Below are 22,050 nucleotides of genomic sequence, written 5' to 3'. Positions count from 1 at the left end.
GTTTTAAATACAGAATGTATCCTATTATCCCTAAGTCATTACACGATCTTACAGCAGCAGATTTCTTTGGACCATTCCCACAAGAAAAGGGAGGAGTATCATATATGTTGGTTATCATAGAATGCTGGTCAAAATATGTTAAATTATATCCTATTAAAAGAGCAAATATGCAGATGGTTATACACTGTTTACAACAATACTTTCTAGAAGTAGGTAAACCAAAACAGTTTCTTACAGATAATGGACCACAATTTGTGAGCAACAAATTTAGAGAATTCCTAGCAAGGGAAAGTATTCGACAAACTATCCAATTATAAACTTTCATCAAACCCGTGTGAATGGGTAATGAAGGAAACTGGGAAATTATGTCGTACATACTGCCATGAAAAACATACTTCGTGGGCAATGAAAATTAAGGACTTTGAACTTATCCTAAATGAATTACCCCATTTATCAACTGGGTTGACACCTTTAGATGTTATAGGCAAACTTTTTGAAGGAGAAACTTTAATTAAGTATTTTAATTGGCCTGAACATTCTAGTGTCAATTACGAAGTAAATCAGGAAATATTTCTAAAAATTTGATTGAAAAGGTGCAACAAAGAGTAAGTAAGCATAACGAAAATGCTGTGGAAACTCAGTACCAAGTTGATGACCTGGTTTTTATAAAACAACATCTTCCCAGCTCGACTCTGAAGAGAGAGACTCATAAGTTTTTCCAAAAATATGAGGGACCGTACTGAGTACAAACGGTGGTTCATCCTAAGATATTATATTTAGTAGATCCCACAACTGGATTAAAGAAGGGGAAATACAATGTAAAGGATGTAAAACTGTATGTTTCCCATGGGCGTTAACATTCTGATTTAACGGGCAGAGTGATGACCATCAGATCCCGACGACCATCAGATCCCGAGTTGTTTTCGGTGTTTCTTCCAAAATAGTTTCTTGCACCGAATTCCTTTAAAATCTAAAACTATCTTATAATCTTATTGCTTAAAAAACAGGATATGACCATAAAATAGAGAAAAACTTAAGAGAACCACAGAAAAAAGGTGATATCTAAACAAAATAAACTAAATAAAATATTATATTTGTGGAAAATATAGTAAGATGTGACTAGCCAAACAATTGTTATACCATAGTGTATAGATTTTCTATTTTGTATAGAGTATTTTATACCTTTTATGAGATGTGATATAGATGGGAGGGTTTGTATAAATTTTCAAAGGGGTGGGTATTGTACCTAAAAGCTTGATTTACGAGAACACACAAATCATGACTAACACAAAAAACACATTACACCTTTCAAACAAGTGTGCCTAATTCTCCTTCATTTGCCATTTCCATAGGGTTTCTAGAATTTCTTTCGGGGACCTCAAAAGGTGACAGTCGGATGAGTCCGTTCAGGAGGAGACGACTTAACACCAAACCTCCTCTGGAGTCTCACTCAAGTACCTGAGAGGTAGGGATCCTGGGGAAGGGGGTTGGGAAGGGTTTCCTGTCTTTGGGGCTATCTTCTTTGATCCTAGAAACCACATCTATGTTTTCCTTTCTTACTTCTCATCTTGAAAACCTGTCTATCTTTTCCCTCTTTCCGTATTCATAAACTTCTATCGCTGAAGTCTTTCCTTATTTCTGTGGTTACTAATAACCTACATCTTATCTTTAGATAAGAATGTCAAAGAATCAGACTACACAAACACACATCCACATATATACAAATATACACTTCTACGCAAACATTAAACTATATAAGACAAAGTCTGTCATGATGTGAGAACTGCCAGGTGTTGTACGGGAAAAGGTGTGTACATAGGGAATTATGCTCACATATATAAGGAGTGACGGTTCTACATCAAATATACATAAGGAGAGGTGTCCATACATAAGGAACAACTATAAAATAGTAATGAGTATTGGATAAATAAGAAAAAGGCATGACCAACATTAGTTCAATAAAAACTCTGATGAATTGAAGGATAGTGGGATGTAAGTAGTATATATAGACGTAATATCTATTGAAAGTATAGAAGTTGATAAGTAGAGGAGGACTCTAGGGAGTGAATGATATATTAAAGAATGAATGCAAAATTTAAGATATAATTCTATCTTTACCAGAAGATACTTAATTATAGTATACATAGAGATGTATATTAGGGTAATGAACTGCTAGGCCTACTCATAAAGGATAAGGGGGTGTACCTGGCAATCACTAACAAGGGAACCTCCCCATCGCACCCCCCTCAGATTTAGTTATAAATTGACACAGCGGATAGGCCTTGAAAAACTGAACACAGATCAATCGAGAAAACAGGAAGAAGTTGTGTGGAACTATGAAAAAATAAGCAAAATATACAAACTGAGTAGTCCATGTGGAAGATATGCAACATAAAGGGCAATGATAGCCAAAGAGCCCCGTGGTCTCGTGGTTAGAGTGAGCAACTGCGGAACGGAAGGTCCTTGGTTCGAATCCTCCCTCGAGTGAAAATTTTACTTTCTTTATTTTCGCAAAGTTATGATCTGTCCGTTCATTCATTGACGTCTCTGTTCACTGTAATAAGTTTAGTGTCTGTGTTTTGCGAACGCACCGCAAAACCATGCGATTAGTAGACGAAAGGACGTGCCTCTCCAATAGGAACCGAAAACATTTGATCGCAAGGTCATAGGTCAACCAATTCCTCCACAGGAAAACACGTCTGATATATTCTTTACGACACTGGTGACGGCATGTGCATCACATGACAGGAATATGTTGTCGACCCACCTAACTTGCACACTTGGCGAATGGGTAAAAAGATTCTTCTAACTTACCCGATTTAGGTTTTCTTGTGGATGTGATAATCACTCCCAAAAAAGTGATGAAAACATAAGAGTTTGACACATAAACTGCATCAAATGAATGCAACAGTTTCACAGTCGCACAGTTTTCCCTGTGCTCTGTCAAAACATATGTTTTTTTACGTTTTCAAATGTTTCCGTGCGTAGACCGTCAAATCCGGTATATGTCCAAGCAAATCTGAACATGTCCTGGAATTTTGGAGAGCGAAGTTGATTATGTGTGAGTGCCTGAACTTTGATAATTATCTGAAAATAAAAAATTAAACTTTTCACTCGAGAGAAGATTTGAACCCAGGACCTGTCGTTCCGCATCTGCTCACGCTAACCACGGGACCACGGCGCTCTTAAGCTAACACGCTCCTTAATGTTGCCTAGCTTGCGCATCGACTACTCAGTTTGTATATTTTGCTTATTTTTTTCATAGTTCCACACAACTTCTTCCTGTTTTCTCGATTGATCTGTGTACAGTTTTTCAAGGCCTATCCCTGTGCCAACTTATAACTAAATCTGAGGGGGGTGCGATGGGGAGGTTCCCTTGTAAGTATAAAGGGCAGACATACCTACATGGAGATAGGACGAACTGTAGCCTAAAAATAAGGATGTTTTACAAGGGCGTACGTACCTGAATGGAAAGAGGAAGTGCTCTCATAAGGTCAACTGTCAACCGACAAGCAAGGAATAGGTGCTGATCCTAGGAGAAGGAGACAGTATTGTGGCAAAAGTCAAAAATTTTATAGGAATTATTCTGGAAAGTGTAAAGTCTATAAAGGACTAGCATTATTATGTTTAGTGGAAGTAAATGAGTGTCCAAAGAACTCGTTCAATTCACCCATAGTTTCTCCAAGTTACAACTAATGAAAACAGTACACACTAGGAAAAAGGTAGTAAAAAAAGATAGGATTAGAAAATAGATTACTCTTGTGTCATAAACACCTGAAGTTTTCAATTGAAAAAGAAAATAAAGAAAAGAAAAAAATCCTCACAATTCCTAAATATTAGTAAAGCTGACTAAAACCTTGAGTGTACACTCATGTCTTTATAACAAAGTAAAATAAGGAAAGAATGAAGAAACCTTAAATGAAAAATTGTTCAAGAAAGAACAAAGAATTGTTACTGAAAGAAGAGATACGTATATAAACTTATGTAAGACATGTATGCTGTTAAGATATGAAATGCTATTATGAGTAATATTACTTGCATAATGATTATGTATAAAATATCAGAGTTCAATCTGAGGGGGGATTTGTAGTGATTTGAGAATTTCTGTGTAAATTCTAGAACCACTCAGCCTTCTACCGTCTCAAACACACGATACTCTAGATACGAGTGTGGGATGGTAAAATCCCACCTACTGCGCATCACGTCTGGTGTGATGGTAAAATCGTACCTACTGTGTGTCACATGTCTGTGTGTGCAGGTTTAAAATCAGTTGCGGGAAGCAGGCAGACAGCAGTCCAACGGCACCAAGAAGTACCTGTTGGGAAATCCATAGATGTGTTAATGCATGTGTAAGGAAGAACCACGGAGTTTTTATGCTGCTCTATGCTTATTGTGTCACTGACTATTGTTATGTTAAACAAGAACAGTTGAAAAAGTACTCTTATAGATTCTTGACTCAGGCTTAGTAGAGGCAAGACATATTTTCACATTCATTTTAAGAAAGTCATGGTAGTCAAGCCAACTTTCTTTTAACTGTAACTCATTTTGTTTCTAATTTTCGACGGTGCGAGGTACTTACAGAAAGTTACATGTGTATGTTGAAAGTGTGAATTATATTGTGCATGAAAGTCAGATACATCGTTAACTGGCAAAAAGGAAAGTTTGTAAGTCTACTCATTTTATAAGTAGAAAGAGGCTTAAAAGTTCCTGTAGCTAGCAATATTTGATGGAGAAGAAGTCAAGAGACTTTCCAGCAGCCGACTATCCCGTAAAGAAGAGGGGCTGCAAAATTCCAAGTAAGCCACCTCGTAAAGAAGTGGAATGTTGTTTGGGGAAATAAATCAGTATAATCCAGACCCACACTCACACTTTAAGTCATCAGAGCCCCCCCAAAACCCCCACCCCAAAGCACACACATATGCACTAGTTCATAATTACATAATGTTCATGTAATGTCCATCTCACAGAAGTTAACTACATGTTGGTGCGAATGATTCACTTAGAACAGTACAATTTGATTATCATATGCTGACTGAATAATACTGACATGAAGATGTAAACATTATGGATGACTCCTACTGTCCGACTTATACCAACTAGTGGCATAGAAATGTTGACAATTAAGCTCTTATGCACTGACTGCATGAAGCATTGCCCTACACAACTACTTATTGGAAAACATAAGAATAATAATTAAAATTTGTAACAATATTATGAAAAGGAAGTTGTAACTCACCATACAGTGGAGACAGTGAGTCACAGATAGATACAACAAGAAGACTGTCACAAATAAAGCTTTCAGCCTGTAAGGCCTTCATCAAAAATAGACAACGGACACGGACACACACACACACACACACACACACACACACACACACACACACACACACACACACACACACACACACACAAAAAAATCATGCAAATGCAACTCACACACGACTGTAGTCTCAGGCAACTGTAGCCACACTGTGAGCAGCAGCTCCAGTCCTTTTCATAATATCGTTATATTCTATCCTGTGTTTTCCATAATTAAAATTTGTTATTATACATCAAGACAGATAGTGAAATCACAAGTTATCAATTCATAATAAGCAAAACAAGAAATTTGTTTAAGTATGAGCTGGGTAATGAGAAAATAAACAAAATTATAGAAATTACTTTGTGGTAATAATTTCTGCTTCTCGGGGTTCACAAACCTTGCCAAAAATGGCTAAATGTGAAATTTATAGATCAAATAATTTGCAAACTGTCATGTTCCCCTAGTGAAAGTGAACATTTTTGAATTCAGAAATATCAAGGCTACAAACCTGTGGTACTGAATTTTGGAAATAACCATTACTTAAGATTAAAATCAAACAATGGAAAATACAGACTGGAATGCAACAATATTATGAAAAGGAAAGTTGTTACTCACCATACAGCAGAGATGCTGAGTCGCAAATAGGCACAACAAAAAAATCTCTCGCAATTAAAGCTTTCAGCCATTTAGGCCTTCCTCAACAATAGATGACACACACACACACACACACACACACACACACACACACACACACACTCACTCACTCACTCACTCACTCGTAATATCATGTATTTCTTGATAAGTTTCCCTCCAAAACTGAGTAAGTAAAGGGTAATTCGAAAGAAAATTCAAACCAGTTTCATTTCATTTGAAATAAGATTAGCTAGTATTGCCATTAAAATGTGGTTATGGACTTTATTAAATTTTGACAAAGTTGGTTACAAATGACAGTGTTTGGGCAGTGTAAATAAAAAAAGGTTTGACTTTTGTTATCCAGAATATATAAAATTTATATTTTATTAAATATTTCAAGACATACACTGAGTAAAATGAAAGATTTTAACAACAATTGGATACAAGTAACTGATGATACATACGAATACAAATTGCTCAGAGAGTATGAAAAGTTCATCTGAATTAATTCATTTCATACTTTGTTGTCTTAGTTGGTACACAAATGGAGAGAGGGTGGAGAGGGAGGGAGGGAGGGAGGGGGGGTGAGAGAGAGAGAGAGAGAGAGAGAGAGAGAGAGAGAGAGAGAGAGAGAGAGGGAGAGGGGGGAGAGAGGAAGGGGGGAGGGGAGGGGGAGAGAGAGAGAGAGAGAGAGAGAGAGAGGAGAGAGAGAGAGAGAGAGAGAGAGAGAGAGAGGAAGGGGGGAGGGGAGGGAGGGAGAGAGAGAGAGAGAGAGAGAGAGAGAGAGAGAGAGAGAGAGGAAGGGGGAGGGGGGAGAGAGAGAGAGAGAGAGAGAGAGAGAGAGAGAGAGAGAGAGAGAGAGAGAGAGAAAGAGTTATACAAATAGTGAAACAATATGAAACATAACTTAACCTTTATCATTTAACAGGATTTCTCTTTAGTGATGTATTATTAATTATTGCCATATCATTGTCGAGTTAAAGTATTATTCATTGCCTGCTGTTTGACTAAAAAAGTAGGAACTTTGTAGAACTCAGTGATGTCAGCTGATGAATGATACTGGATAAATTCAAGAAGACTTCAACCTGAAACAGTTTGAATATTTGCACCACATCGGAAAATTTCAAAAGATACGGTACACAATCACATACACATTGATACAGGACTGATGAAGAAATTACAACTATAATATATAATTGCAGATGTTATGCTATGTTTTTATTGTCATTAAGCAATCAAAATCCTCTCATGTGGTCTAATAAATTATATTTGGCAGATGTTATCAAAGTCATTGAGAGCATGAGGAATGACACCACCACATTTTTTTCTTTGTGTCTATAAGTAATATACTGACATATATTTCATACGTGAAGGTGCGTGCACAAAGCTCAGAGTGTAATAGACTTTTGTGGACTGTGCTTTGTATTCTCTGTGGCATTACCCTAACAATGCATATTGTAGTTATGGATGTTTAAAACACAGTTCGCTTTATTCCTGCATTTTTCATATTCAGAATTAAATATTTTGATGCACTAGCTCCAACACAACCAAACATGATGAATTATAGCAACAAAAAAAAATCTAATTTTGACAGTATAATGTAGTAGGATAGATAAGAAATCTACTCACCAAGCAGTGGCAGGAGAAAACACATATAAAAAAAAGGTTTTACATATGCAAGCTTTTGGAGCCAGAGGCTCCTTTTTATGGCAGAAGGGATGAAGGGGAAGGAAGAGAGGTGAAGGAAAAGAACTGGAGTGGTTTAGGAAAAGGGATAGAGTTCGGAGAAGTCACACAGAACACCATCTCAGGGAAGACTTACTGGATAGGATGAGAAGGAAAGATGTGTGCTCTCCTGGCACCACTTGATGAGAAGATTTTTTATCTATCCAATTACATTAAACATGTTTATTAGTTTTCCAGCCTGCTGAAAGAGGAGAAATTAGGAGAAAATTGCTCAAAGCTGGTTACTTCATCACCAATGTTCAATTAATTATTGGAAAGTAAGAAGTAATGGGGATGACGTTTATATGTTTATTTTGTTTATCCATCAATAGAAAATAAACATTGTATTGATTTTGTGCACATGTACAAGTAAATATATTGCAAACCATTTCAAGGAAATGGAGTGTACAAGTACGTAGACAAAAAAGTACAAACAAGATAAAACAAGGTCAAAAAAATGGTTCAAATGGCTCTGAGCACTATGGGACTCAACTGCTGTGGTCATCAGTCCCCTAGAACTGAGAACTACTTAAACCTAACTAACCTAAGGACATCACACACATCCATGCCCGAGGCAGGATTCGAACCTGAGACCGTAGCAGTCGCACGGTTCCGGACTGCGCGCCTAGAACCGCGAGACGACCGGCAAAACAAGGTCATAGAATACCTAGTAATATAAGGATATGTAAAGAGGCAGAATACAGTGCTGTGGTTGGCAATGCCTATATATGACAACAACTGTCAGGCACAGTTGTTAGATCTGTTATTGCTGCTACAGTGGCACATTATCAAGATTAAAGTGAGTTTGAAGATGGTGTTATAGCTGGCACATGAGCAACGGGAGACAGCATCTCTGAGGTAGCTGTAGCGGGACTTTGAATTTCGCCGCACTACATTCGTTCCCTCAGATAAAAATATCCCGTCGCAGCGGTATGAGCGCTCGACGGCAGAGAGAAAATACTAAAATTGTTAACTCTTTTTTGTTTTTTATTCCGTTTCAATTGTCTCTTGATAGCCGAAGCTTAAGGCAGACGTGATCTGATGAAGACGTTAAAAAAAACTTATTAGCTAGTCTTGATCTGATTTTAATGTGTAGACATATTGTGGAAGTTGTTAAGAAATTCGGAGGATGGAAGTAGCAAAGTAAATTAAATTGCATACAGTATCAAGATGATTTTAATTGGTATAAATTAGTGATTCCTGAACGATTGCAAGATTTCGGAGCAGACTTTTCACGCAGAAATGAAGGAGATTTTTGAAGACGTGGACGCCGCCCGAAAGAAGATAAGTTAATCTGGTAAAGGATGATCTCTCGTCTACGCCACTTTCCCCTGTCAGTTACATTCTGTTATTCTCTGTTTCTTTTCAATAACTTTTGTAGTGAAAATTGGTTTAACTTTTGCTCAAAAACGCCACAAGGACCACCCCAACAATAGCTTTTCCGAATAACTAAGTCCGATAGCTTTCTGTAATACAAAGTCCGATCTGCATTTCTTTCTTTCTTTCCCTTTTATCACGGTCATTAACGATTTTGAAAAAACCATTTTTATTCACGATTTCTTCCATATTTTCAACTTTTTCTTCTCTTCTTATTTATTTTTTTTTCTTTTTAATTAACCACTACAACTGGCTCCCGCGACTGGACGCAATTTTCGGATGTGTCGTTTTTGAGCAAATTTGAAACTTTAATTTGTATTTTTTCCCAACAGAGAATAACCAAAAATCCTGAAGTTTAAAGGGTAACGAAAACACCAACTTTATTGTACGTAAGCAAATGATACCACAATATTGTAAAGAACTTTTGTAACTAATTCAATCTGTTTTCCTTTCATGGCATATATTGATGCAAAACTGTTATTGTGAGACCTTTTGGTGATTATCCGATGGAGATGTATTAAGAAAATCCATATTTTGACGAATACCATTTACGCAGAAGTGATTGACCAGCCGCTGCAGGACAGAAAATTTAATGGTGAGTCACACAATTATGTTTCATTCAAGCATTCAATAGCCAACTGCAGAATCAATTTTTCCCTTTCCACGCATCCTGTAGTTTTCTTCTAGATTTTTCCAAAATTATCTATCTCTATTGTAGTTTGGGGTAATTATAGTATTGTTGTAGCTGCATATGAAGATCGTGAATTTGACCGCCAAACAGTCATTTGTTACGACAAATTTTGTCCGCCCTGCTGCGTCTTTCTCAACCATTGTTTGCAATAGAGCAATCATTTACATTGACGAGAAAATATTTCATCCTAAATTTGAGTCAAATCTTTATTAATCATACTTATATTATTCCCTTTTTGACTTACGATTATACATTCTATTACAATGGAACGCGGTAAGGTAGAGATAGTTTCGGCAGATGAGTTAAGTGAAGTAGATTCATCGTTCAACCAACACGAAAGTCCGCGTTTCCCTCCATGGACCAGTTCACAGATCAATGCAATGATTTTGCCTCAAACTCGCAACATTTGTGATAATACACAGATGGCGACTTTAAATGACGAAATGTGGAATGGACGCGAGACTAGACCGTCAGCGCCATTGTTAACATCAATGTCAGAACCGAATATGAGACAAATTCAGCAATGTGACACAAATCGGACACAGGACAGGACACAGGACACAGGAAACTGACAAACTGGACCGACTATTAGAGTTATTTGCAGACATGAAACGAGACGTTAGTCAGAAAATTGACGCAAAACTGGACGCACTTGGTCAGGACTTTAAACAAAGGCTAGATAAAAGCGACGAAAAATTTGACGTATTAAACCGTACTATGACCGAAAATTTTGAACGAACGACAAAACAGATGACAGAATTAAATAACAGCACTCAACAGCTCAGCCAGCGATTTGAGACATTGTCCGATCGAGTAACTAAACAGGAAGAAACTTTGGTTACATTCACACATGAAACAAAAAACAATCTCACTCAATGTGAGAATCAGTTAACGCAAATAGTTAATGTGCAGCAGGAAGTGAACACCCGTGTGGAAGAGTTAGCTCAGGCCCACACTTCAGCTAGCTCCACCCAAGAAAAGTTGACTGAAGAAGTGGGAAATATTACCCAACAACTCACAATGGTAGTTCTTGAACAAACCCACCTCAAAGAAAAGATAGAAAAATTAGAAGACCGAGCGGACCTCGCGTCACTAAACAACGACACCAACATGGCCAAAAGAATTGTACATGAATGTAAATTGTGTGACGACTATCTGGACAAAAAAATTGAAACAATTACACAGGACATACTTTCAAAAACAAAGACACATGTTAAAGACGAGACAAAACACATACAAGACGAAGTGACAAAATTACGAGACAATGTTGTGCCGTGTTTGGGGATTGGTGCAAACGCATCGTCAGGAAACGACAAAACAGCTAAAACCATGGCTAATGACACAGACAGAACACCTATTTCCAATCAAAATTACAATGTGCCGCTTTCTTTTCCACCAAACGAGCAATATTACGGTACGACACCTAGAGTAGCAAGTGACACAAACTACGTCAATACAGTTACGCCAACCGGCATGGCCGATGACACGTTTGTAAGACATGGGTATTTCCAGACATTTTCCAGTGAGGACAAGCACAAAGTCCACCCTATTGTGTTTATTAGATCATTTGACGGTGTTTTTCCACGTAGTTGGTCAGAAGTCGATAAAATCAGATACGTCACCAATCTCATGAGAGTACGAGCAGCTAAGTGGGGTGCCGCTATGAAACGGCGGTGCCTTACGTTTGATCAGTTTGAACAAGCCTTCTTGGACGAATTCTGGTCCGAGAATGAGCAACAGAGTCTAAGGAGAGAAGTGTGCAACCCCGAGACCTATGACCCTAAAAAAGAGACATTAAGACAATAAGGAACTTCCTGGCAGATTAAAACTGTGTGCCCGACCGAGACTCGAACTCGGGACCTTTGCCTTTCGCGGGCAAGTGCTCTACCAACTGAGCTACCGAAGCACGACTCACGCCCGGTACTCACAGCTTTACTTCTGCCAGTACCTCGTCTCCTACCTTCCAAACTTTACAGAAGCTCTCCTGCGAACCAAGCAGAACTAGCACTCCTGAAAGAAAGGATATTGCGGAGACATGGCTTAGCCACAGCCTGGGGGATGTTTCCAGAATGAGAGTTTCACTCTGCAGCGGAGTGTGCGCTGATATGAAACTTCCTGGCAGATTAAAACTGTGTGCCCGACCGAGACTCGAACTCGGGACCTTTGCCTTTCGCGGGCAAGTGCTCTACCAACTGAGCTACCGAAGCACGACTCACGCCCGGTACTCACAGCTTTACTTCTGCCAGTACCTCGTCTCCTACCTTCCAAACTTTACAGAAGCTCTCCTGCGAACCAAGCAGAACTAGCACTCCTGAAAGAAAGGATATTGCGGAGACATGGCTTAGCCACAGCCTGGCAGAAGTAAAGCTGTGAGTACCGGGCGTGAGTCGTGCTTCGGTAGCTCAGTTGGTAGAGCACTTGCCCGCGAAAGGCAAAGGTCCCGAGTTCGAGTCTCGGTCGGGCACACAGTTTTAATCTGCCAGGAAGTTTCATATCAGCGCACACTCCGCTGCAGAGTGAAAATCTCATTCTGGAAACATCCCCCAGGCTGTGGCTAAGCCATGTCTCCGCAATATCCTTTCTTTCAGGAGTGCTAGTTCTGCTTGGTTCGCAGGAGAGCTTCTGTAAAGTTTGGAAGGTAGGAGACGAGGTACTGGCAGAAGTAAAGCTGTGAGTACCGGGCGTGAGTCGTGCTTCGGTAGCTCAGTTGGTAGAGCACTTGCCCGCGAAAGGCAAAGGTCCCGAGTTCGAGTCTCGGTCGGGCACACAGTTTTAATCTGCCAGGAAGTTTCATATCAGCGCACACTCCGCTGCAGAGTGAAAATCTCATCCTGGATTAAGACAATACTTTGAGAGGTACCTAGACAAGACACTGTACTGGACCAAACCAGCCGACTTGCCAGCGATAATTGACACTTTAAAGAGTCACTTACCCTTTCCATACCGAGACAGATTAATAGGAGTACCGGAGAATGACGTTAAGACTTTCTTAAACTTCTTAGATCAAATGGACGTAGTTTACAGAGGCGATTCACGCCATTCGAATTTTATTCATATTAGTAACCAAAATCAGCACCCACCCCTAAGGAAGCGTAGTGACGGTTGTTGGTGGAACCATCCGTCCGCGCCGCGACACAATACGATGCCTGCGCGCGAAACATATTCAAATGGAAACGTGTATGACGGTAGGAACAACCGCAGAAATTCGTGGAATAACGATAACTTCAATAATTATCACCCATATCAAAATGGTAACTACATGCAAAATGAAAATCACAGACAGTACAACAACAACAGCAATAGGAGACGTGAGAATAACAGGTTCAACCCGGGCTACTTTGATAGGAACATGACATATAACAGACATAATTACCACCAAAACAATAACAATCCTAACAATCACCGACAGAATAAGTGGAACACACAAAATTCACGCATGACAAATCATAACCCTCCACGGAATCCACCGCCGTTCCCCAGTACAGTTATGCACTCCCCGCCACGAAGTAGCAAAATTACGGCGCGCCATCAGCTGACGCGTGGGCGCCAACCGGCCGGAATGTAAACATAGTGGAGCTGGTCAATGAACCCGGCCAAACACAGCAGACGACGGAAAACAGTCGACGACCGAGCTAAGCGCTCGTTCTTCGGTCGTGAGGTGTTGTAAGAGCGCAAAGGCTGAGACGGTTTGTTTCCTCAGGTACGATGACAAAATGACAGCAGAACAGGAATTAACCGACGAGATAAACATTAAATCAGACAGTCGTGTTAAAGTATTCATACAAGCTACGGCATGGGTTAAGTTTAACGATTATGATGTACAAATTTTATTCGATACTGGTGCTGCTGCAAGTGTGATGTCAACCGCATTCTATAATGAATTGAAACAAATTATGAACATACCTACACTACCTGTACAGAATTGCCACGTGGTTAGTGCCACAGGTACTAAATCTAAGAACATACGCATGCAAGCCCTTGTTAACTTCACATTTTCCAATACACAGTTCAAGTGTAATTTTCTGATTGTAGACAAGCTTATCGTACACTGCATCCTAGGGATGGATTTTTTGAATGAACACAAAGCAATCATAGATTTAAGTAATGGCATATGTCAATTATCCGTAGGAGAACAACTAATTAATGTTGAACTTAACAAGACGATTGAACCACGACAAAAACATTACGAAGTAAGTCAATTTCAATTGGTATATCCTACCATAGTTAGTGCATGTAATTTAACACCTGAAGATTCAGACTATCAGGAGACTGAGCAGGATTTATTGTATCAGAAATGTGTCGAATCTGACTATTTAACGAAACAACAGCAAGAAGAATTGTACAAATTATTATGTGATTATGCACAAGTTTTCAGTGAGAGGCCTGGTGTAATCAGAGGTTATAGCTACAAAATGGATGTTAAGCCACATAAGACTTATTGTAGGACACATTATAATATTTCATGGGCGAAGAAACCTGCAGTTTTACGTGAAATCGAGCGTATGTTTACCTGGGGTGTCATAGAAAAATCAAATTCCCCTTATTGCAGTCCTATCCTGGCGGTAGGCAAGCAAGATGGCAATGTCAGATTGGTGCTAGACGCACGTGAAATCAACAAAATTATTACACCCGTTAACACGAGACCCGTCAACTTGGATGAACAGTTGCTAAAATTTTATAATGTACAATACCTAACTAATGTTGACCTCCGCTCACCGTACTGGCAGGTGTCCCTTCACAATGACAGTCGTAAATACACTGCTTTCCTTTGTGAAGGACGCAGTTATCAGTTTTGTGTGTTGCCTTTTGGTTTGCGCGTAAGCGCGGGCGTGTTCATCGAGGCGCTTGACGCCGTTCTCGGCCCATGTTTGTTGTCACGCGTCACGGCGTATGTCGATGACATTGTCGTGGCAACAAATACGTGGGAGGAACATATTGATCTGATACAGCAAATTTTATTTAAATTTTCACAAGCTGGAGTCACAGTAAATCTTTCGAAGTCCAAAGTAGGAAGGCGTGAAATCAAGTTTTTAGGCCATATTGTCTCGCCGGAAGGCATTCGTCCCGATTCTAAGAAGATTGATGCTATTCGTAATTTCCCTCCTCCACAAAACCGCAAACAGTTGAAAGCATTCTTAGGTTTATCTTCTTTCTTTCGGAAGTTTGTTTCAAAACAGCTCTCACCTGCTAACTTTACTGAAAAAGAACGCAATTTGGAGATGGACAGAGTTTTGCCAAGCTGATTTTCAGGCTATTAAAGATGCATTGGTGAACGCACCCCTCCTCTGCCACCCTGACATGACGTCAGATTTTTGCCTAGCCACGGATTCGTCCTCATACGGCCTTGGAGCTTTTCTATTTCAAATTCATTCCGAATCAAGACAATCTGTCATCAAACCGATAAGTTTTGCGAGCCGCACGCTCACTGAGTGCGAGAGGTCGTACTCGGTGACGGAACGGGAGGCTCTTGCCATTATTTGGGCATTCCGTAAGTTTCGCTACTTTCTTTGGGGTAAACATACTCGCATATACACAGACCACCAAGCCCTTTCTTTCTTGATATCATGCAAATTGCTTCATTCACGGCTCACCCGGTGGTGCCTTTCACTGCAAGAATACAGCTTCGAAATTATTTACATTAAAGGTGAATCAAACGTAGTAGCCGATGCCCTGTCCCGTTTGCCCCAAGGCATACAGGATTTTTCGGAACTTTCCGAGCAAACATCAGACTTTAACATCTTACTTATGTATGATGGTACATACGCACCATACTACCGCAATATGTGCAAGAACTTTGCTTCACTTCAGGACAGCGACCCCAGGTGGTCAAATATCAAAAGAAATTACGTACAGATCCTTCTTCACATTTACAAAAATATTACACAATACACAAAAATGTACTTTTTCATAGGCGTACCCCGGACTCGCACCATTGGTGTGTTTGTCTACCCGACGCGCATGTTGACGATTTTATTCCGTTCACACACAAAACTTGGGGACACTACGGAGTCACCAAATGCATTGATAAAATAGTACAGTACTGTTATTTTCCCAATCTGCGTCGGAGAGTGTTGCAAATTGTTCGTAAATGTATCATCTGCCAAAAAGCAAAATTTTCCAACCAATCATCTTTGAATGAATTACATCCTATTGTATCAACCCGACCTTTGGAGATAGTATCGTTGGATATCGCCGGACCTTATCCCAGAGCTCGTGGAGGTGTGAAATACATCGTTGCTGTATTTGATGTCTTCTCAAAATACTTAAAATTGTTTGCTATCCGCACTGTCAACGCATCTGCTATTACTAGACGTTTGACTAACAGTTACTTTACAAGGTTTGGCAAACCCCACAGCATTATCACGGATAACGCACCCTATTTTACGGGAAGAAAATGGAAATCTTTTGTTGCCACACATAACATCAAACATATTCTTACATCAGCATTTCACCCGCAAGGGAACCCCGTAGAAAGGATTTTTAGAGAGTTTGGTCAATTCATGAGAATACATTCACCTCACAAACACACAAAGTGGATCGAATTTTTAGCACCCTTTGAGCAGATAGTAAACAATTTGCCTCATGCCTCAACAGGATACCCACCACAGGAATTATTATTAAACAAACCTGAACAGAACAAGTGGGCTATGCCCATTCCAAAGCTAACCGCATCCACAACACATACACCTTTGGAAGAGAAAGTAAGACAGGCATACACTACGTTGTGCAATAAAGCCAAGATCAGGAAAGAGAAGTATGACAAACATGATACAAATACACAAACCTATCAGGTTGATGACCTTGTTCTTTTGCGTTCACATCCCAAGTCTACAAAGTTAAAACAACTGAACAGAAAATGGCAGCTATTATATTCAGGTCCTTTTAGTATAGCAAGCATACCTCACCCAGGTTGTTACTCCCTAGAATATCCATTATCTGACAAGCCGAGGGGGCTGCATCCCCACAGACATTTGAAACCCTTTGTGCACTAAAACAACATAATATAATGATAACTAAGTTGAACATGAGCAAGTTGCTGTGGAAACGAGATCATAAATATTTGTATTGAATACACGAACATTAAGTTATACAGCCTAAGAACACAAACGTTAATTTATGGAAATTATATACTGCAGTTACACTTGTACACATAATTATGAAGAGAAGGTAAACCCAGGTGAGTACACTTACTGAATGAGAAAAGATATTCATATAGGAATGAGACCTATGCAGGTTACATTGGTTGTTAATTGTAAATTATAAGGTGAATCAACAACTAGTTAGTTATTTCAAGGCACTACAATGAGAGGAAATAATAGCTATTGAGATCAGTAATGACATATGAAGTAGTTAATGGAGACAAGAGATTATTTGAGGAAGATGATATTGGAGTTTTATGAGAATGGAAGTGCCAGATGGCCCACATATGTGATATATGAATGTTTGGTGAGGAATATGTTTAATGTATAAGAATATATATATTATGATGAATATGTGAGTAAGGAATGAGTGAGAATGTTTTGGTAATATTGTGCTACATAGAGAAGTGAGTAAACAGTCTACATCTTTAAGATTACGTAAGAATTTCAGTTTGAAAGAAAACATTGGTGATGAGTTAGAACACGTGAGTACAAGACGTTAAATGTGAATCTATTTACAGTGCCCTTGAAAATGAATGAATGCAAGAAAAACAGAGTGAACATAATGATGATTACAGCTGTGGAGATAAGTGTGATAAGAACGTAGCTTGGAAACACATTAGCTTTAATTTATGGCAGAAGTGTAACTTGGTAACCTTTTGTTAAGTTTTGTTAAGCCACTGTGTGGAAGAAAACATTTATAGTTTGTGTTCAGAAAGGAGAATGATATTTTAAGGAACTTAAGTTGAAATATAGTTTTTACACAGCCCTCATGTGAATACATTTGTATAGAATTTTTTTTTTTACACAAGACAGAAAACCCTGAGGAAGCAGAAGATAGAGTTATTAAGGCCGTTTTGCGATTCGTACAACACCTCCACTTAAGCGAACAGATGACAAAATTACATCTACGTTGAAGACATTTGACTTTTCAGGCTATGCCAGGTAAGTGCAAAGGAGCAGTGACCATCCGCGCAGCCGACTTCGAGCAACGGACAGTGAGAAGGAGACATTTTACTGTCAATTATAATAATATGTTCTTTATTTATGATTTATAGAAAGAACTGATAATATATATATATATATATATATATATATATATATATATATATATATATATATATATACCACATACATGTTGTTTAACCTTCACTAAAGTAGAAAGTCCATGGTTGAACTCTTGAGAGGAAATTTGATATGTTATCATATAATACACATTATGAGAGAGACAATCTCTGAGATACATTTTCCATTTGTATAGACGGTATCCACAAGAAGTGGAGATATTGAGGGTGTACTGAGCAGATATGCGATTCACTCATGCAAGAATTTGTTAAGGTATAATACGTTAAGTCATATGAACAATCACAACACAAACAGAGAATCTGTCATGATGTTACACTACACAGACTTGACGTAAGGACACTTACATTTACCCATGATTTGGTAAATTGTAAGCACCTCCTTTCACACACCCCTTGAAGGTGACGTAAACGTTATAATGTATTGTGTTCTCTTTTTATGTAATAGCTGTAGGATTTGGCAGTTTATAGGTAGTGAATAGTTTCTTCCACTCTATCTTTCTTTCTTTCTCCATTATCCTACCACCTCCTGCAGCTGGGTATTGTTTGTTTATGGAATGTAAGAATATATTGTGTGACAGTAAACTTTCAGGTGTGAATAAAAAGACATGAATATTAATGGCATTACAAGCCTGGTCAACCACTAGCCAAGATATGGAATCAAAAGAAAGAGACAAATAATAAATCAAGGAAAGCCCGTGCTTTAAATATTAAGTCTGATATCCCTTGGCACGCCCAAACCTGAATAAAAAAAAAAAAAATTAATAAACATGCTTGGACAAAGTGAACTGTTAAAATGTAAATATTGCAAAAAAAAGTGTTGCAAACTGTGAACGTTATAAACGACGAATTTTGTGTTGTTTGTGAAACTTATGGTGCATAAACCAAATAACTGTTTGTAAATCGATATAAACTGCAATTTACTTCGACGATAATGAGGATTTTCACACTGCAAATGAACGTTTGTTGGCAAGTGTAAACAACGTGGTGAAACACCTACCTTTGCGAACATCGACGCCGTTGTTCCTGGCCGGCCTTCAGATGCTTTAGAGACAATAAACTCAGCACCTGTCGTAGGCGATGTGGAGACTAAAAACTACATCGACCATATATGCCCCGGGAACAATAGTCATGAAAACGCACAAGGACCTGGAGTGTTGTGCCGTAACAGAAGACATGGACGTTGCTTCAGATCACGCACACGCTCAATCTTATGGTGTCACCGGACTTAACACGCCAATTATGCTGGAATAACAACTTGTAATGAACACTATGTGAGAGTGAATATTGTTCAAGACTGTCATAACACAGCGATTTTGAAACTGCCGCACGCGAAATTCAGTGATGCTACTGCGCATGCGCAAAGACTACGTGCTGCCAGAGATGCATTGGGAAACCAACGCTGGAAGAGCATGACATTAACTGCGCTGGCGAGCAGCTTGTTCAAACAAACTGTATGTAAATATATATTAATTGTGTAAAAAGGGTTAAAACTGTAACAATTGAATGTAGTATATAGATTTAGAAACCAAGTATTGACAAAGATAATCCTCTAAGTATGCACGTGGCGTTTCCTGGGAAAATATGTATAATAGACATTTAGGTATATCTATTGTATTGTTTGCTAGCCTGCCACGCTAAATGTTTTAGCGTGACAGTCGAGGGGGTGATGTAGCGGGACTTTGAATTTCGCCGCGATACATTCGTTCCCTCAGATAAAAATATCCCGTCGCAGCGGTATGAGCGCTCGACGGCAGAGAGAAAATACTAAAATTGTTAACTCTTTTTTGTTTTTTATTCCGTTTCAATTGTCTCTTGATAGCCGAAGCTTAAGGCAGACGTGATCTGATGACGTTAAAAAAAAAAAAAAACTTATTAGCTAGTCTTGATCTGATTTTAATGTGTAGACATATTGTGGAAGTTGTTAAGAAATTCGGAGGATGGAAGTAGCAAAGTAAATTAAATTGCATACAGTATCAAGATGATTTTAATTGGTATAAATTAGTGATTCCTGAACGATTGCAAGATTTCGGAGCAGACTTTTCACGCAGAAATGAAGGAGATTTTTGAAGACGTGGACGCCGCCCGAAAGAAGATAAGTTAATCTGGTAAAGGATGATCTCTCGTCTACGCCACTTTCCCCTGTCAGTTACATTCTGTTATTCTCTGTTTCTTTTCAATAACTTTTGTAGTGAAAATTGGTTTAACTTTTGCTCAAAAACGCCGCAAGGACCACCCCAACAATAGCTTTTCCGAATAACGAAGTCCGATAGGTTTCTGTAATACAAAGTCCGATCTGCATTTCTTTCTTTCTTTCCCTTTTATCACGGTCATTAACGATTTTGAAAAAACCATTTTTATTCACGATTTCTTCCATATTTTCAACTTTTTCTTCTCTTCTTATTTTTTTTTTTTAATTAACCACTACATAGCAATTAAGTGGAGATTTTCCCATACAACCATCTCACGAGTGCACCGTGAATATCAGGAATCCAGTGAAACGTGAAATCTCTGACATTGCTGCAGCCGGGAATAGATCCTGCAAGAATGGGACCAATGACTGAAGACAATCATTCAGTGTGACAGAAGTGTAACCCTTCCGCAAATTGGTGTGGATATCAATGCTGGGCCATCAACAGGTGTCAGCGTGCAAACCATTCAATGAAACATCATTGATATGGGCTTTTGGACCTGAAGGCCCACTCATGTACCCTTGATGACAAACATGTTGCCTACTCGGATGAGACTAGTTTCAAATTGTATCGATTGGATGGGTGTGTATGGGTATGGAGACAATCTCATGAATCCATGGACCCTGCATGTCAGCAAGGGACTGTTCAAGGCTCTGTAATGGTGTGGGGAATGTGCAGTTCAAGTGATATGGGACCTCTGATACACCTAGAAACAACTATGGCAGGTAACACGTATGTAAGCATCCTGTCTGATCACCTGCATCCATCCATGTCCACTGTGCATTCCCACAGACGGGCAATTCCAGCCAGATAATGCGACAACTCACATGTCCAGAATTGCTAAAATGTGGCTCCAGGAACACTCTTTTGAGTTTAAACATGTCTGATGGCCACCAAACACCCCAGACATGAACATTATTGAGGATATCTGGGATGCCTTCTGACATGCTGTTCAGAAGAGATCTCCACCCCATCGTACTCTTATGGATTTTTGGACAGCTCTGCAGTATTCATGGTGTCAATTCTCTACAGCATGATTTCAGACATTAGTCAAGTAAATGACAGGTCATGTTGTGGCACTTCTGCGCACTTGCAGGGGCCCTACAAGATATTAGGTTGGTGTACCAGTTTCTTCAGTGTATAAATTCATAGAGTTTTAATAAACACAACAGATATCCTAACAGTGACTTAAGTTATCAATAATATATCCTCCTTCAGTATTTACTACAGCCTATCAACAGTGGTAACTTTTCAATTCTGCAACTGTAGAAATCATGTGGTTTTGAGGTGAAGAACACATCGAGCCATGTTTGGAGCACATCTTCATGCAGAAAGGATGTTTCTGCAAGGTTGTTTGATGGAGAGCAGGAAAGGTGAAAATCTGAGGGTGTCAGATCAGGTGAATAAGGTGGGTGTGGTATGGCTTTCCAACCCAACACCTGTATAGGGTTTTTTTATCAGTCTAGCAGAACATGGGTGTGTGTTACTGTGGAGTAGATTCACTTCACACAGTCTTTCTGGTTGTTGTTCTTGGATCGCATCTGCAAGACATCTCAGCTGTTGATAATAAATGTCAGCAGTGATGGTTACACCTACCTTGGGAAAGCACTTCGTAGTACACTATACTGTCGCTGTTCCATCAGGTGCATAACGTCATCTTTTGTGAAGCACACACATCTTTGTACAGGGAGTTGCTGCTTTGTTTGGGCTCTACCATTCTTTTCTTTTCCTTATGTTAGCATAAAGACACCATTTCTCATCACAAGTAATGATACAGGATAGGAATTGTTGGTGCTGTTCATGAGCCAATTGATGGTGAGGAAGCAGATATGTATATATGGCCACCCGCTGATTTTTGAAATTTCTGCTTAGAGCATGTGGTACCAGTTCACCCAATTTTTGAACCTTC

At 39.1% G+C, this 22,050-nt stretch overlaps 1 protein-coding gene across 3 annotated transcripts in view; it reads right to left on the bottom strand.

Annotated features, from left to right (window-relative positions):
* Positions 1 to 4,296: 4,296 nt before the first annotated feature.
* Positions 4,297 to 22,050, bottom strand: part of LOC126249104 (cGMP-dependent protein kinase, isozyme 1-like) — a 382,876-nt gene continuing 365,122 nt past the window's right edge. For 2 of the 3 annotated variants that reach the window (XM_049950773.1, XM_049950758.1), the window contains exon 16: positions 6,729 to 7,020. The gene's annotated coding sequence lies outside the window, so the exon portion shown is untranslated. Of the gene's footprint in view, positions 4,316 to 6,728; positions 7,021 to 22,050 lie in introns of those variants that run through there. The other variant, XM_049950765.1, reaches the window with a different exon arrangement.

Source organism: Schistocerca nitens, chromosome 1 (assembly GCF_023898315.1).
Source record: "Schistocerca nitens isolate TAMUIC-IGC-003100 chromosome 1, iqSchNite1.1, whole genome shotgun sequence".
NCBI lineage: Eukaryota > Metazoa > Arthropoda > Insecta > Orthoptera > Acrididae > Schistocerca > Schistocerca nitens.
This window is presented reverse-complemented; position numbering and strand designations above follow the sequence as displayed.